At 34.2% G+C, this 19805-nt stretch overlaps 1 pseudogene; it reads right to left on the bottom strand.

Annotated features, from left to right (window-relative positions):
* Positions 1 to 13198: 13198 nt before the first annotated feature.
* Positions 13199 to 15232, bottom strand: LOC129037157 (ATP-dependent RNA helicase DDX18-like; annotated as a pseudogene).
* Between the last annotated feature and the right edge of the window lie 4573 nt (positions 15233 to 19805).

The raw sequence follows: 19805 nt of genomic DNA, 5'->3' as shown, positions 1-19805 counted from the left end.
ATTCTTCTTATTACCACAAGACATTTACTGTAAAACTGATCAAGTAATCAGAAATAAAACACTCTTCAGCAAATGCAAAAGAACTGAAATCATAATAGTCTGTCAGACCACAGCACAATCACATTAGAACTCAAGACTAAGACATTCACTGAAAACCATACACCTACATGAAAATTGAATAACTTGCTCCTGAACGACTTTAGGGTAAATAATGAATTTAAGCCAGAAATCAAGAAGTTCTTTGAAATGAATGTGAACAAAGATAAAATGTACCAGAATCCCTGGGACACAGCTCAGGCAGTGTTAAGAGGGAAATTTAAGGAACTAAATGCCCACATTACAAAATTAGAAAAATGTCATTTAACAACCTGACATCACAACTGAAAGAACTAGTGAACCAAGAGCAAAGAAATCCCAATGCTAGCAGAAGACAAGAAATAACCAAAATCAGAGCTGAACTGAAGGAGATAGAGACATGAAAAACCACTCAAAAGATCAACAATCCAGGAGCTGTTTTTTTTTCTTGAAAAAGTTAATAAAATAGACTGCTAGCTAGGCTAATAAGGAATAAAAGAGAGGAGATTCAAATAAACACAATCAGAAATGATAAGGGGAATATTACCACTGAATCCCCCCAAAATACAAATAACTATCAGAAAATATTACGAACACCTCTATGCACATAACGTATAAAATCTAGAAGAAATAGATAAATTTCTGGACACATACACCCTCCCAAGACTGAATCAGAAAGAAATTGAATCCCTGAACATACAAATAATGAGTTCTGAAATTGAGGAAGTAATAAATAGCCTACCAACCAAAAAAAGCACAGGACCAGACAGATTCACAGTGAATTCTACCAGAGGTACAAAGAGCTGGTACCATTATTACTGAAACTATTCCAAAATACTGTAAAGGAGGGACTCCTCCCTAACTCATTCTATGAGGCCAGCATCATTCTGATACCAAAACCTGGCAGAGATACAACAAAAAAGAAAACTTCAGGCCAATATCCTTGATGAATATCAATGCAAAGATCCTCAACAAAATACTGGCAAACTGAATCCTGAAGCACATCAAAAAACTTATTCATCATGATCAAGTAGGATTCATCCTTGAAATGCACATTTCATTCAACATATGCAAATAAATAAATGTGATTAATCACATAAACAGATCTAAAGACAAAAACTATGATTATTTCAATAAATACAGAAAAGTATTTTGATAAAATTCAACAATCCTTCATGTTAAAAACTCTCAATAAATGAGGCATTGAAGAAACATACTTCAAAATAGTAAGAGCCATATATAACAAACCCACAGCCAACATTATACTCAATGGGCAAAAGCTGGAAGCATTCTCCCTGAAAACTGGCACAAAAGGATGTCCTCTCTCATTACTTTTATTCAACATAGTATTGAAAGTTCTGGCCAGGGCAATCAGTCAAGAGAGAGAAATAAAGGATATCTAAATAGGAAGAGAGGAAGTCAAACTGTCTCTCTTTGCAGATGACACGATCCTATATCCAGAAAACCCCATTGTCTCAGCCCAGAAACTTCTTAAGCTGATAAACAACTTCATCAAAGTTTCAGGGTACAAAATCAGTGTGCAAAAGTAGCCAGTATTCCTATACCACTCACAACAGTCAAGCCAAGAGCCAAATCACGAATGAATACCCATTCGCAGTTGCCACCAAAAAGGAATAAAATACCTAGGAACACATCTAACTAGGATGGTGAAAGATATCTACAAGGAGAACTACAAAACACTGCTCAAATAAATCAGAGATCAAACAAACAAAAGGAAAAATATTCCATGCTCATGGATAGGAAGAATTAATATTGTTAAAATGGCCATACTGCCCAAAGCAATTTTTAGATTCAATGTTATTCTCATTAAACTACCATGGATATTCTTCACAGAACTGGAAAAATATATTTTAAAATTCATACAAAATCACAGAAGCACCTGAATAGCCAAGGAAATTCTATGCAAAAAACAAACAAACAACAATAACAACAATGACAACAACAAAAACCCCAAAACCCCCAAACAAAGCTGGTGGTATCATGCTACTCAACTTCAAACTATGCTACAGGGCTGCAATAACCAAAACAGCATGGTGTTGGTACAAGAACAGACACATGAACCAATGGAACAAAATAGATTCAGCAATAAGACTGCACAGCTACAACTATCTGATCTCTAACAAAATCAGCAAAAACAAGCAATGGGGAAAGGAGTCCTTATTCAATAAAGGGTGCTGTGATAACTGGCTAAACATATGCAGAAGACAACCTAGACCCCTTCCTCACACCATATGCAAAAATTAATTCATAATGTATTAAAGACTTAAATGTAAAACCATTTTTTACTATAAAACTATATATAAATAAACTATATGAACTATATATAAATAAACTATATAAACTATATATAAAATATATATAAACTATATATAAATATATATAAACTATATATATAAATTATATATAAATACATATAAACTATATAAATATATATAAACTATATATAAATACATATAAACTATATAAATATATAAATATATATAAACTATATATATAAACTATATATATAAATATATATAAACTATATATAAACTATATATAAATATATATAAACTATATATAAACTATATATAAATATATATAAACTATATATAAATATATATAAACTATGTATATAAATATATATATAAACTATATATAAATTATATATAAACTCTATATATAAATATATATAAATATATATATAAACTATATATATAAATATCTATATAAACTTTATATATATATAAACCCTGGAAGACAAACTAGGTAATACCATTCAGGATATAGGCATGGGCAAAGATTTAATAATGAAAATCCCAAAAGCAATTGCAACAAAAGCAAAAATTGACAACTGGGATCTAGTAGAACTAAAGAGCTTCTGCACAGCAAAATAAACTATCAACAGAGTAAACAGACAACTTACCGAATGGAAGAAAATTTTTGCAAACTATGCATCTGACAAAGGTCTACTATCCATCATCTATAAGGATCTTAAACAAATTTTCAAGAAAAAACAACCCCATTAAAAGTGGGCAAACGACATGAACAGACACGTCTCAAAAGAAAACATACATGTGGTCAATAAGCACATGAAAATAATCTCAACATCACTTATCATTAGAGAAATGCAAATCAAAACCACAATGAGATACCATCTCACACCAGTCAGAACGGCTATTATAAAAAGTCAAAAATTAACAGGTACTGGTGAGGTTGTGGAGAAAAAGGAATGCTTATACATTGTTGGTGGGGGAGTAAATTAGTTCAATCATTGTGGAAGACAGTGTGGCAATTTCTCAAAGACCTAAGGACAGAAACATCATTCAACCCAGCAATCCCATTCATAGATATATACCCTAAGAAATAGAAATTGTTCTATTATAAAGACACATGCATGTATATGTTCATTGCAGCGCTATCCACAATAGGAAAGACATGGAATCAACCTAAATGCCTACCAATGATAGACTGGATAAAGAAAATGTGGTTCATATACACCATGGAATACTATGCAGCCCTAAAAAGGAATGAGATTTTGTCCTTTGTAGGGACATGAATGGACCCGGAGCCCATTGTCCTTAGCAAACTAATACAAGAACAGAAAACCAAATGCCACATGTTCTCACTTATAAGTAGGAGCTAAATGATGAGAACATATGGATAAATAGCTAGAAACAATACTTAATTACTAGGCTTAATACTTAAGCCTAGTAATACTTCATCCTAGTAATACTTCATTACTAGGCTGAATAGTCTTGGTATATTAGTATATAGTGTATATATATATATTACACACCTACCATTAGTATGTAGTATATATTTTATGCTCCAATAATATTCATCTTTAAAAAGAAAGAAATTCTGCCATTTTCAACAACATGGATGAAGCTGGACGACATTATGTAAGTGAAATAAGTCAGTCAAAGAAAGACAAATACTTCATAATATACATTATCTCTCTCTCCTTCCCCCCTCCCTCTCTGTGTGTGTGTGTATATGTATATATACACACAGACCACACATATATATGTATATACATATGTTTACACACATACACCACACACCAATACTATATATATATATATTCACACACATACACACACACACACACACACATACACACACATACACACTTTTAGGTGTATTCCATATCTTGGCTATTGTGAAGAGTGCTGCAACAAACATGGAAGTGCAGAGATCTCTGACACACTTATTTTATTTCCTTTGGTATATACCTAGCAGTGGGATTGCTGGATCATATGATAGTTCTATTTTTATATTTCTTGATGAACCTCCACACTGTTTTTCATAATGGCTGTACTAATTTACATTCCTACCAACAGGGTAAAAGGGCTCCCTTTTCTCTACATACTTACCAACATTTGTTATCTTTTTTTTTTTATATTAGCCATTCTAACAAGTGAGAAGGAATTCTTCTTTGTGGCTTTAATTAGCATTTCCCAAAAGATTAGGGATGTTGAACCATTTTTTGTAAAGACTGTTGAGCATTTTAAAAATATATCTGTTGGCCATTTATATGTCTTCTTTTGCAAAATGTCTACTCAGGTCCTTTGTTCAATTTTTAATCTGGTTATTTGTTTTCTTACTATTGAGTTGTTTGAGTTCCTTATATATTTTGGATATTAACCCCTTACAAGACATATGGTTTGCAAATATATTCTCTCACTCCATACACTGTCTTTTGACTCTGTTGATTGTCTCCTTTGCTGTGCTTCTAGAAGCATTTTAGGTTGATGGAATCCTATTTGTCTATTTTTGCTTTTATTGCCTTTGTTTTTGGGATTATATAAAAAAAATCTTTGCCCAGACCAATGTCAGGGAGAGTTTCACCTATATTTTCTTATAGGAAGTTTATATTTTCAGGTCTTACATTTAAGTCTTCAATCCATTCTGAGTTGATTTTTGTATGTTGTGTGAGATGAGGGACTAATTTGATTCTTCTGCATGTGGATATTCAGTTTTCTTAGCATCATTTGTTGAAGTTACTCTTATTTTCCCACTGTGTTTTCTTGGTATCTTTGCTGAAAATCAATCAATTGTAAATATGTGAATTTATTTCTGAGCTCTCTATTCTTTTCTATTAGTCTATGTGTTCGTTTTTGTGCCAAAACCATGCTGTTTTGATTACTATAATTTTGTAGTAGATTTCTTCTCTCCTCTCCTCTACTCTCTTTTTTTTTTTGAGACAGGATCTCACTCTGTTGCCCAGGCTGGAGTCCAATGGCATGAACATGGCTCACAGCAGCCTCAACCTCCTGGGCTCCAGTGATTCTCCTACCCAAGCCTCCCTAGTAGTCAGGACTACAGGCATGTGCCATCATGCCCATTTGATTTATTTTTGTAGAGATAGGGACTCATTATGTTGTCCAGGCAGGTCTTGAAATTCTGGGCTCAAGCAGTCCTCTTGGCTTGTTGGGATTATAGGCATGAGCCACCGTGACCAGCCTATAGTAGCTTTTAAAATCAGGTAGTATGATGCCTCTAGTTTTGTTCTTTTTGCTCAAGATTGCTTTGGCTAGTCAGTGTCTTTCATGGCTTCATATAAATTTAGGCTTTTTTTTTCTATTTCTGTGAGAAATGTCATTGGAATTTTCAGAGCATCTACATTGAATCTATAGATCACTTTGGGTAGTATGGATTTTTTAAAACAATATTTATTATTTCAATCTATGAACATGGAATATTTTTTATACTGATTTTTGTATGTTGAGTTTGTATCCTTCAATGTTATGGAATTTGTTTATTAGTTTTTTGTGGTTGTTGTTGGAATCTTTTGGGTTTTCTATGTATAAGATCCTGTCATCTGCAAAAAGAGAGAATTTAATTTCTTTCTTTTCTATTTGGATATTTTAAAATTCTTTCTCTTGCCTAACTCTATCTAGGAGTTCCATTACCATGTTAAATATAAGTGGCAAAAGTGAACATCCTTTTCCTGATCTTTGAGGAAAAGCTTTCAACATTTCATCATTGAATGTAATGTCAGCTGTAGTTTGTGATATATGGTCTTTATTGTGTTGAGGTGCTTTCCTTCTATACCTTATTTGTTAAGAGTTTTTATCATAAAAAGGTATTGAGTTTTGTCAAATGACTTTTCTGCATCTGTTGAGATAATCATATGGTTTTGTCTTTTATTCTGTTAATGTGATGTATCACATTTACTAATTCATGTAAATTGAACCATCCTTGCATTCCAGAGATAAATCCCACTTGATCATGGTGAATGATCTTTTCAGTGTGCTGGTGAATTCACTTTGCTAATATTTTGTTGAGGATTTTTGCATCTATGTTCATCATGGGTATTGGCTGTAATTTTTTTTTTTTGTATACTGATCTGGCTTTGGTATCAGGGTAATGCTGGCCTCATAAAATGAGTTTGAAAACTTTCCTTCCTCTTCATTTCTTTTTGGAAGAATTTGAAAAGAACTGGTATTAATTATTTAAATGTTTGATATAATTCAGCAGTGAAACCACCGGATCCTGGTCTTTTATTTGATGCAAAACTTTTTGTTAGTGATTCAACTCCTTACTGGTGATTTGTCTGTTCAGATTTTCTATTTCATCATGATTTAGTCTCTGTAGGTTGTATATGTCTAGAAATTTATTCATTTTTTCTAAGTTATCAAATTTATTGGTGTATAATTGTTCATAGTAGACTATTATGATCCTTATATTTCTGTGGTATCAGTAATAGTTTCTTCCCCATTATCTCAAAAATAAATGTTATTTGAGTCTTCTCATTCTTTGTTCTAGTCTAGCTAAACGTTTGCTGACTTTATCTTTACAAAAAATCCAACTCTTTGTTTTATTGATCTTTTCTATTGTTTATCCAGTCTCTATTTCATTTATTTCTTCTTTTATCTTTATTATTTCCTTTCTTTTTTGACTTTGGGCTTAGTTTGTTCTTTTTTTTCCCTAGTTTCTTGAAGTATAACACTAACTTATTTATTTGCCTTCCTTCCTTCCTTCCTTCCTTCCTTCCTCCTTCCCCTTCCCCTCTCTCTTTCTTTCCTTCTTTCTTTCTCTCTCTCTCTCTCTTTCTTTCTTTCTTTCTTTCTTTCTTTCTTTCTTTCCTTCTTTCTTTCTTTCTTTCTTTCTCTCTTGTTTTTCACTCCAGGCCAGAGTGAAATGGCATGATCTCAGCTAACTGCAACCTCCGCCTCCTGGGTTCAAGTGATTCTTGTGCCTCAGCCTTCCAAGTAGCTGGGATTACAGACATGCACCACCATACATGGCTAATTTTTGTATTATTAGTAGAGACAGGGTTTCTCCATGTTGGTCAGGCTGGTCTAGAACTCCCAACATCAGGTGATCTGCCCACCTCAGCCTCCCAAAGTGCTAGGATTACAGGCATGAGCCACCACACCCAGCCATCTTTCTTTTTTATGTAGGAATTTATTTCTATAAACTTTCCTGTTAAAACTATGTATATGTTTAATGTTTGTGGGTACATACTACCCACAAATATATATAAATATAGCAGATGTATATATTTATGGAGTACATGGTATATTTTGATACAGGCATGAAATACATAATAGCCACATCAGGATAAATGGGGTATTTATCACTTCAAGCATTTATTGTAATTACTTTTGCTGTATCCCATAAGTTTTGGTTTTAATGATGTGTTTTTATTTTTGTTTGTCTCAATTATTTTTAAATTTCTTTATGTCTTTTTTTACCCATTAGTTGTATAGGAGTATGTCCTTTAGGAATTCTTTATGCTTAGAATAAAGTAGAGATAGCAGTGTCCATATCAGATGTTACAGAAAGAAAATAAAAATTTACCATGTTACTATTAAAATAATGCACAGCTGTATAACACATATTGGACTATCATGATCTTCATAGGAAGTTCAAACACAACCAGATAGAACTTTTTGTCTCTCCTTTCACAGAAGACATAGTATATTTTTCAACCTCTATGCTTCACTCATATTCGAGATGATTCATTCAATTTTCTTTGCTGAATATTAATAAATAAAATGTTTAAAATGATAATAAAGATTATCTCTTATTTCATATGTGAGAGATAAATATGTATATAATTTATTTTCATGAGTGTATGTTAGGCTTTGTAGATCTTTCTTTTCTCTTTTTATTTTTTATTATACTTTAAGTTCTGAGATACAGGTGCAGAATATGCAGGTTTGTTACATAGGTATACACATGCCATGGTGGTTTGCTGCACTCATCAACCTGTCATCTACATTAGGTATTTCTCCTAATGCTATCCCTTTCCTAGCACCCCATCCCCCAACAGGCCCCAGTGTATGATGTTCCCCTCCCTGTGTCCATGTGTTCCCATTGTTCAACTCCCACTTATGAGTGAGAACATGTGGTGTTTGGTTTTCTGTCCTTGTGTTAGTTTGCCGAGAATGATGGCTTCCAGTTTCATCCATGTCCCTGCAAAGGACATGAACTCATCCTTTCTTATGGCTGCAGAGTATTCCATGGTGTATATGTGCCACATTTTCTTTATCCATTCTATCATTGATGGGCACTTGGGTTGGTTCCAAGTATTTGCTATTGTGAACAGTGCTGCGATATACATAAACGTGCATGTGTCTTTATAGTAGAATGATTTATAATCCTTTGAGTATATACTCAGTAATGGGATTGCTGGTTCAAATGGTCTTTCTGGTTCCAGATCCTTGAGGAATCACCACACTGTCTTCCACAATGGTTGAACTAATTTACACTCCCACCAACAGTGTAAAAGCCTTCCTATTTCTTCACATCCTCTTCAGCATCTGTTGTTTCCTGATTTTTTAATGATCACCATTCTAACTGACATGAGATGATATCTCATTGTGGTTTTGATTTGCATTTCTCTAATGACCAGTGATGATGAGCATATTTTCTTTTTTTAATTTTTTATTATACTTTAAGTTCTAGGGTACATGTGCACAAAGTGCAGGTTTATTACATATGTATACATGTGCCATGTTGGTGTGCTGCACCCATTAACTCGTCATTTACATTAGGTATATCTCCTAATGCTATCCCTCTCCTCTCCCCCAACCCCACAACAGGCCCCAGTGTGTGATGTCCCCCTTCCTGTGTGCAAGTGTTCTCATTGTTCAATTCCCACCTATGAGTGAGAACATGTGATGTTTGGTTTTTTGTCCTTGTGATAGTTTGCTGAGAATGATGGTTTTCAGCTTCATCCATGTCCCTACAAAGGACATGATGAGCATATTTTCATATGTTTGTTGGCTGCATAAATATCTTCATTTGAGAAGTGTCTGTTCATTTTCTTCACCCAATTTTTGATGGGGTTGTTCATTTTTTTCTTGTAAATTTGTTTATGTTCTTTGTAGATTCTGGATATTGGATCAGACGGATAGATTGCAAAAATTTTCTCCCATTCTGTAGGTTGCCTGTTCACTCTGATGATGGTGTCTTTTGCTGTGAAGAAGCTCTTTAGCTTAATTAGGTCCCATTTGTCAATATTTTTTGTTGCCATTTCTTTTGGTGTGTTAGTCATGAAGTCTTTGACCATACCTATATCCTGAATGGTATTGCCTAGGTTTTCTTCTAGGGTTTTTATGGATTTAGGTCTTATGTTTAAGTCTTTAATCCATCTTGAATCCTTCCTTACACCTTATACAAAAGGATAAGTCTTTAATCCATCTTTAATAATATACAAAATAATGTTAATACACACACAAAATAATCCATCTTTAATAATATACAAAAATTGTGTATAATTTTTGTATAACGTGTAAGGAAGGGGTCCAGTTTCAGTTTTCTGCATATGGCTAGTCAGTTTTCCTAACACCATTTATTAAATAGGGAATCCTTTCCCCATTGCTTGTTTTTGTCAGGTTTATCAAAGATCAGATGATTGTAGATGTGTGGTGTTATTTCAGAGGCCTCTGTTCTGTTTCATTGGTCTATATATCTGTTTTGGTACCAGTACCATGCTGTTTTGGTTACTGTAGTCTTGCACTATAGTTTGAAGTCAGGTAGCATGATGCCTCCAGCTTAGTTCTTTTTGCTGAGGATTGTCTTGCCTATGCATGCTCTTTTTTGGTTCCATATGAAATTTGAAGTAGTTTTTTCTAATTCTGTGAAGAAAGTCAATGGTAGCTTGATGAGGATAGCATTGAATCTATAAATTACTTCGGGCATTATGGCCATTCTCATGATATTGATTCTTCCTATCCATGAGCTTGTATTTTTTTCCATTTGTGTCCTCTCTTATTTCCTTGAGAAGTGGTTTGTAGTTCTCCTTGAAGAGGTCCTTCACAACCCTTGTAAGTTGTATTCCTATGTATTTTATTCTCCTTGTAACAATTGTGAATATGCGTTCACTCATGATTTGGCTTTCTGTTTGTCTATTATTGGTGTGTAGGAATGCTTGTGATTTTTGCACATTGATTTTTTATCCTGAGGTTTTGCTGAAGTTGCTTATCAGCTTAGGGAGATTTTGGGCTGAGACAATGGTGTTTTCTAAATATACAATCATGTAATCTGCAAACAGAGAAAATTTGACTCCCTCTCTTCCTATTTGAAAACTCTTTATTTCTTTCCCTTGCCTGAGTGCCCTGGCCATAAATTCCAATACTGTGTTGAATAGGAGTGGTGAGAGAGGGTGTCTTTGTCTTGTGCCAGTTTTCAAAGGGAATGCTTCCAGTTTTTGCCCATTAGTATGATATTGGTTGTGGGTTTGTCATTAATAGCTCTTATTATTTTGAGAGGTATTCCATCAATATGTAGTTTATTGAGAGTTTTTAGCATGAAGGGCTGTTGAAATTTATCGAAGGCCTTTTCTGCATTTGTCGAAATAATCATGTGGTTTTTGTTGTTGGTTCTGTTTATGTGATGGATTACATTTATTGATTTGCATATGTTGAACCAGTCTTGCATTCCAGGGATGAAGTTGACTTGATCGTAATGGATAAGCTTTTTGATATGCTGCTGGATTCAGTTTGTGAGTATTTTATTGAGGATTTTTGCATTGATGTTCATCAAGGATATTGGCCTGAAATTTTCTTTTTTTGTTGTTTCTCTGCCAGGTTTTTATATCAGGATGAGGCTGGCCTCATAAAATGAGTTAGAAAGGAGTCCCTCTTTTTCTATTATTTGGAATAGTTTCAGAAGGAATGTACCAGCTCCTCTTTGTACCTCTGGTAGAATTAGGCTGTGAATCAATCTGGTCCTTGGCTTTTTTGTTTGTTTATTTGATGGGCTATTAATTACTGCCTCAATTTTAGAACTTGTTGTTTGTCTATTTAGGGATTCAACTTCTTTCTTATTTAGTCTTGGGAGGGTGTATGTGTTCAGGAATTTATCCATTTCTTCCAGATTTTCTAGTTTATTGGCATATACATGTTTATACTATTCTCTGATGGTAGTTTGTATTTCTGTGGGATCAGTGGTGATATCCCCTTTATCATTTTTTATTATTTCTATTTGATTCTTCTCTCTTTTCTTCTTTATTATTCTGGCTAGTGGTGTACTATTTTGTTGTTCTTTTTGAAAACAAGCTCCTGGATTCACTGATTTTTTGAAGGGTCTTTCATGTCTCTGTCTCCTTCTGTTCTGATCTTAGTTATTTCTTGCCTCCTGTTAGCTTTTGAATTTATTTGCTTTTGCTTCTCTAGTTCTTTTAATTGTGATGTCAGGGTGTCAGTTTTAGTTCTTTCCTGCTTTCTTTTGTGGACATTTAGTGCTATAAATTTCCCTCTAAACACTGCTTCAGCTGTGTCCCAGAGTTTCTGGTATGTTGTGTTTTTGTTTTCACTGGTTTCAATGAACTTATTTATTTCTGCCTTCATTTTGTTATTTACCCAGTAGTCATTCAGGGACAGGTTGTTCAGCTTCCATGGAGTTGTGTGGTTTTGAGTGAGTTTCTTAATCCTGAGTTCTGATTTGATTGCACTGTGGTCTGAGTGACTGTTTCTTATGATTTCCATTATTTTGCATTTTCTGAGGAGTGTTTTACTTCCAATTATGTGGTCAATTTTAGAAGATGTGCAATGTGATACTGAGAAGAATGTATATTCTGTCTATTTGGAGTAGAGAGTTCTGTAGATGTCTATTAGTTCTGCTTGGTCCAGAGCTGAGTTCAAGTCTGGAATATCCTTGTTAATCTTCTGTCTCATTGATCTATCTAATGTTGACAGTTGCGGGTTAAAGTCTCCCACTATTATTGTTTGGTAGTCTAAGTATCTATGTAGGTCTCTAAGAACCTGCTTTATGAATCTGGGTGCTCCTGTATTGGGTGCACACATATTTAGGATAGTTAACTCTTCTTGTTGCATTGATCCCTTTACCATTATGTAGTGCCCTTCTTTGTCTTTTTTGATCTTTGTCAGTTTAAATTCTGTTTTATCAGAGACTAGGATTGCAACCCCTGCTTTTTTTTTTTTTGTTTTCCGTTTGCTTGCTAAATATTCCTCCATCCCTTTATTTTGAGCTTATGTGTGTCTTTGCACTTGAGATGTGCATGTGAGATTTCCTGAATACAGCACACCGATGGGTCTTGGCTCTTTGTCCAATTTGCCAGTCTATGTCTTTTAATTGGGGCATTTAGCCCATTTACATTTAAGGTTAATATTGTTATGTGTGAATTTGATCCTGTCATTATGATGCTAGCAATATTTTCAGGAGGAGTCATGAGACACTGTCAAAGTTCAAAAAATAACTAAAAGCAAAAAAATAACCTGAGACTCCTTTCTGCATTACCACCAGCTGCCCAGTACACTGGGTCACCTTTTACAGCAGTTAGCACAGCAATCCATGCCACAAAAATCTTTACAAAACAAGAAGAAAAAGTACACAAAGAATTATATTAAAACAGTAACATACATTTGTGTGTATGAGGGGGAAATACTTAAAATTAAAATATTATATTATCACAAGAAGGCCCAGATATTCCTTGGGCAACTAAGAAAATTAAAGCCAGTTTTATATCCCAATATAGAAGAGATACTTGTTATAAGTAACAGTGCTCAGTGCTTGCAACCCAAGTCAATTTGTACTCACGTTAGATAAGTTTAAATTCTAAAGGCTACAAAAATCCTGATAAATCAAGGGGAAAAAATTGATTTTAAAACAAAGTTATCCAAGATGAAAGAATGGCATGTCTTCAGTTAGAGAAGTGCCTGCTATTGGGTGATTTCTTGCTAATGTGTTTAAAGATTTTGGACTTCTCAACTTTGGTAGCCAAATCCACCACTACCTCCTTGCTTTTTCTGCTTGCCTTCATTGCTCTTGACTTTCAGATCAATAAAGGGAGGCACCTTGAAACCAAATGACAGAGCAACTTGAGAAAAATTTAAGTTATTAACGTTAAAGATCTGTTTCAGAGAATGGGAATCATAGGCTTGTATGTATGACTTATATGTTTCCTGGGCTGACTTATGAAGAAAGTAATTCTTTTTAATCAGTTTCTCAAGTTGAGACTGAATGTCAGAAATTTTAGACCAGGAACATTAAAATTCACTTAATGGAACCTTGGATTGTTTCAAGTAGCAAAGAAAACCCAATTTTCTCTCCCATTTAGGCCTCTGGCTGTTCTATCCACACAATGAACATATTCCTTAGGGTCATCCGGAGGGTCATGCTGAACAATCCAGTCCACTTCAGTAGTGTCCAGTCCTCTTGCCACTACATTTGTGTGCACAATAGTGTTCCCAAATCTGCATTGGAGAATTGGAAGAATGTGGTTGTATGCTTATTTTGCTTTTGCTTTTCATGAATGGCCAAGGCGAGCAAATCAATGTAGTTCAGCAACTCACAGTGATATTTCATGGACATACAAGATGAAAAGAAGACCATAAGCTTCTTCTTTCAGTTCTTAAGGAATGTAAAGAGCAGAAGGAATCTCTTTTCATGAGGACAAACAACATATCCTTGCTCAAGACCATACACTGTTTCATTAACATTATCATCATCATCACCAACATACAATGGCTCTTTTTTCAGAGAAATCCTTGCCAGGTCTTCAACTTTTTGAGTTTGGGTGGCAGAAAAGAGCATGGTCTGTCTATGTGTTGGCAAAAGTTTAATAATTTGCTTTAATTCCTCTTCAAACCCAACATCCAAGATATGATCAGCTTCATCAATAACCAGACACTGCAGGTTTTTATACATAAACCCTGGGGTATTCTGCATATGGTCCAGCAGACGGCCTGGTGTGGCCACAATGATGTTGATCCCATTAGCAAGTTTCTGTGCTTCAGCAGATCTGTTACTCCCACCCATTATCAACCCATAGGTATGTACGTGGTGAGTCATTAGCTCCTTAAGAACCACCAAAAGTTTGCATGGCTAGTTCTCCAATAGGTGAGAGAATAAGGACTCCCATTCCATTCCTGGGCATGAACTTTAACTTAACCATGAGTTCAACTGTAGGGATAAGAAAAGCCAGGGTTTTACCACTTCCTGTTTTTGCAGCTGCTAGACGATCCCTGCTTTCCAGAAGTGGTCTGATACTTTTATGCTGAATTTCAGTCATATTTGTAAAATCCATTTCTTTTATTGCCTTCAGAGTATTTTCATTGACAAGATTATATAGAGAAGCAAATGAAGTCTATTCAAAGGCTCCTGTCAGTCCCAGGGGCAGGCTGGGCACCTCACTGTCATCTTCATCATTATCTGGCTTCTTCACATTATTTTCTGTTTCTTTAGGAGTCTTGGCACTTTCTTCTTGAGATTCCCCTTTGTTTTCAGTTTTTGCTTTTTTTTTTGTATCAGGCCCAGCATCATTCATCATTTTTCTTTTTTTCTTCTTCTTTTTTGATTCTGGATTGGGAGACTGCATTGCTGCTTCTCCGTTGGTTAATACAGTGGATTTCTGGGGAAACTTTTTTATTTTTATTTTTTATTTTTTTATATTTTTTATATTTTACACTGCTTTTTTAAAATATTTTTTAACTTTTATATTTTACACTGCTTCTTGACACACATCTCCACTTTGAGCTTCTGATAAGCCCACATTCATAGAATGTTTGGATTTTTTAACCTTTCCATCTCCCATTGTTTCTTCAGACACATCTCCATTTTGAGTTTCTGATAGGGTCAGATTTGAGGCCCCCTGCAACTTTAGGTTCCGCTGCTGCAATTTGAGGTTCTGCTTCTAGATCTTCTTGCACAGGAGTTTCATCAGCTGGTGAGACATGCTGTCCAAGAAGTGCCTAGACCACGGCGCCACAGAGTACATCTACTGAATTCTCTGGGCTGATGTTACTTCCCTTCCGGCTGCACGTGTGCTACTCAGCCAACCGGAAATGCCTGTAGTAGATCTTTCTTACTATGTGGATTCAAACATGTCATGAGCCCATAATGTTTTTTAAACACCACTTATAATCAATGTCTGTCATCACATCTTTAACTTATTCTAGGCATGCTAAATTCTATTTATCCCCATATAATGTTATCATTAATAGAATAACAGATTTCAGAACAAAATCTAAATCGTTAAATAAAATAGAGATTAGGTAATATACAGGCTCCAGTATATTTTACATATAATATACTATCAAAATTTAAATAAAAACTTGAGTTTGATAAATGATATTATCCTCACAAGGGAAGATAAAATATTTTCCTTCACTCATTGCTAGGTTCATTGTGGCAGTCCTGATAACGAATGACAGATTAATAAGAGAAAAGTATACATGTGTATTTAATACGCTTTACATGACACAGGAGGCTTCATAAGGAAATGAAGACTCAAAGAAATGGATAAACCAGTGTATTTTTTAAGCCAATGTATTGTTTTGTGGTAGGTTTAATGAAGAAATTGACAATTGTGGAGCAGTATAATTGGGTAAAAAAGTATGATTAAAATGGCAGTAAACTGGGGGGAACTTAGCAAGACTTGTTTATTCAGATTTGTCTCTGTGACTCTGTGTCTTCAGAAGTAAGAATGTTTCTTTCCTCCAGGCACAGGGAGGGTATCTCTTCAATAGGTGTCTTGTGACCTGCTTCTGGAGAAATTCAGAAAATCCTTTTTAGGTTTTATCACTTGCTTCAGGAAAGAATGGCTTGGGGAAGGTAAAAAATGACTTTTTGGCTTCTGATGTGTTTTCAAATGCCAAAGTTCCACATTTTGGGGTAGACTCTCCTGAACCCCATCATCTTTAAGAAGCAGTGCTATCTCTGTTGATTTTTCTCTATGGAAGGCATTAAGAACCCCACTGTTTTATCTCCTTCATTAATTCATTCAATTCTAATTGGAGATCTACATCATACAAGGTACTATGCCAAGTGCTTAAAAAAAAAAAAGTGCCTGGAGGAACTCCAAATGTTTTGGTGAACCAATGCTGAATCATACTCTGACACATAGTAGGTATTCAATAAATATTAGTTAAATAAGTACAATTTCAATATTTTCTCTATCTAATCTTACCTTTTACAGATCAATTTAACCTTCCCACCTATTTGCCTTCCCAGATAGCCCAGGAAAGACCAAAGGAAAGCAGATGTACTGTCGTACTGTGTATAGCTTACCTATATTGACCCATGCACAAGATGAATCACAAAATATTGTTATTTATAAATGTAGAGGGATTTTGTATTCTTTCAACATAAGTTTTGGTTTAAAATTAATCAGACATACCAATTAACAGAGCTAAATCTACCTATAGAATATTTTCAGTTGATCTAGTGGCCATGACATTCAGTATTCTTTTTCATTCCTATCAAATTTGTTCACATTTTAAAAAATCAATGTTTACTTTGTGTGGGTACATAATAGTATATATTTATATGGGACATGAGATGTTTTGATACAGGCATTTAATGTGTAATAATCACATCGTAGAAAATATTCACCCCCTCAAGCATTTATCCTTTTTGTTACAATCAAATTATCTCTTTTAGTTATTTTAAAATGTCTAATTAAATTATTATTGACTATAGTCACTCTGTTGTGCTATGAAATCCTAGGTCTTATTCATCTTCCTAACCTTTTTGTATCAATTATATGCTTTTAGTTATTTTAAAATGCACAATTGAATTATTACTCAGTATGGTCACTTTGTTGTGCTATGAAATAATAGGTCTTATTCATTATCTCTAACTATTTTTTGGTATCAATTATACTCTTTTAGTTATTTAAAAATGTGCAATTAAATTATTATTGACTGTAGTCAATCTGTTGTGCTATGAAATACTAGCTCTTATTTAGTCTTTCTGTTTTTTTTGTATCCACTAACCATTTCCACTTCTCCCCGACTTTTTCCCACTACCCCTCCCAGCCTTTGGTAACCATCCTTCTACTCTCTGTCTCCATAAGTTTAATTGTTCTGATTTTTAGTTTCCACAAATAAGTGAGAACATGCACAGTTTGTCTTTCCGTGCTTGACTTATTTTACTTAGCATAATGACCTCCAGTTCCATTCATGTTGTTGCATATGACGAGATCTCATTCTTTTGTATGGCTGCATAGTACTCGCTTGTGTATATGTACCACATTTTCTTTATCCAATCATTGGTTGATGAACAGTTTTGTTGTTTCCAAATCCTGGCAATTTTGAACAGTGCTGCAGCAAACATGGGAGTGCAAATATCTCTTAGATATACTGATTTTCTTTTGGATGTATACTCAGCAGTGGCATTGCTAGATTGGATGGTATGTCTTTTTTTGTCTTTTTTGAAGAATCTCCAAACTCCCCTCCATATTGGTTTTACTCATTTATATTCTCACCAACAGTATACTAGGTTTCCCTTTTCTCCACACCCTCTCCAGCATTAGTTATTGCCCATGTTTGGATAAAAGGCATTTTAACTGGGGTGAGAAGATATCTCACTGCAGTTTTGATTTGCATTTATCTGATAATCAATGATGTTGAGCATATTTTCATATGCTCGTTTTCCATTTGTATGTCTTGTTTTGAGAAATGTCTATTCAAATCTTTTGCCCATTTAAAAATTTTATTAGATATTTTTCCTATAAAGTCGTTTGAGTTTCTTATATATTCTGGTTATTATTCTCTTGCAGATGCATAGTTTGCAAATATTTTATTCTATTCTGTGGGTTATCTCTTCACTCAGTTGATCATATCCTTTGCTGTGCAGAAGTATTTTAACTTAATATGATCTCATTTGTTTATTTTTGCTTTGGATGCCTGTGGTTTGTGGGGTGTTACTCAAGAAATTTTGACCAATATCTTGGAGAGTTTTTCTTGTAGTAGTTTCATAGTTTAAGAAGGTCTTAGATTTAAGTCTTTAGATTAACATCTTCAACTTACGTCTTTAATCCATTTTGATTTGATTTTTGTATGTGACAAGAGATAGAGGTCCAATCTCATTCTTCTGCATATGGATATTAAGTTTTCCTAGCACCATTTATTGAAGAGACTGTTGTTTCTCCAATGTGTGTTCTTGACACTGCTATAAAAAATGAGTTCAGTGAAAGTGTTTGGGCTTGTTTGTGGGTTCTCTATTCCATTCCATTAGTCTATGTGTCTGTTTTTATGCAATTTCCATGCCTTTTTAATTACTATAGCTAAATAGTATTATTTGAAGTCAAGTAAAGTGATTTCTTCAGTTTTGTTCTTTCTGCTCAAGGTAGCTTTGGCTATTCCAGGACTTTTGTGGTTCCATTTAAGTTTTAGAATAGTTTTCTATCTCTGTGAATGTCATTGGTATTTTGATAGGGATTGCATTGAATCTGTAGATTGCTTTGGGCAGTATGGAAGTTTTAATAGTATTGATTCTTCCAATGCATGAACATGAAATATCTTTCTGTTTTGTGTGTGCGTGTGTGTCCTTCAATTTCTTTCATCAGTGTTTTACAGCTTTCATTGAAGAAATCTTTTATTTTGTTGATTAAGTTAATTCCTAGACATTTTATTTCATTTGTGGATATTGTAAGTGGGATTCCTTTTTTGGTTTCTTTTTCAGATCATTCGGTGTTGGCATATAGAGATGCTACTAATTTTTGTATGTTGATTTTGTATTCTGCCACTTTATTGAATTTGTTTATCAGTTCTAATAGTTTTTTTTGGGTAGAGTCTTTAGATTTTTCCAAATATAGGATCCTATGTTCTGCAAAGAAGGATAATTTGATTTCTTTCTAATTTGAGTGCTCTTTATTTCTTTCTGTTGTTTGTCTGCTCAATCTAGGACTTCCAGTACTATATTGAATAACAGTGGTGAAAGTTAGCATCCTTATTCTGTTCCACATCTTAGAGGAAGGGCTTTCAGTGTTCTTTTATTCAGTATGATACTAGCTGTATGTTTTTCATATACGGCTTTTTATTATGTTGAGGCATGTTCCTTCTATATGCAGTTTTTTGAGAGTTTTTATCATGAAAGGATGTCAAATTTTATCAAATGTTTTTTAGCATCAATTGATATGATCATATGGTTTTTGTCCTTCATTCTGTTGATATGATGTACCAAACATGTAAATTGAACCAACCTTGCATTTCTGGGATAAGTCCCCTTGGTCATGATAAATTATCTTTTTAATGAATTGTTTAATTCAGTCTGCCAGTATTTTGCTGAGAAGTTTTGCTTCAATACTCATGAGGGATATTGGCCTATAGTTTTCTTTTCTTGATATGGTCTGGTTTTGGTATCAGGGTAATACTGGGCTTGTAGAGTGCATTTGGAAGTATCCCCTCCTTCTATACTTTTTGGAAAACTTTGAGTAGAATTGGTATTATTTCTTCTGTAAATGTTTGGTAGAATTCAGCATTGAAGCCATCAGGACCTGGGTTTTTCTTAGCTAGGAGACTTTT

Source organism: Pongo pygmaeus, chromosome 4 (assembly GCF_028885625.2).
Source record: "Pongo pygmaeus isolate AG05252 chromosome 4, NHGRI_mPonPyg2-v2.0_pri, whole genome shotgun sequence".
Taxonomy (NCBI): Eukaryota; Metazoa; Chordata; class Mammalia; order Primates; family Hominidae; genus Pongo; species Pongo pygmaeus.
This window is presented reverse-complemented; position numbering and strand designations above follow the sequence as displayed.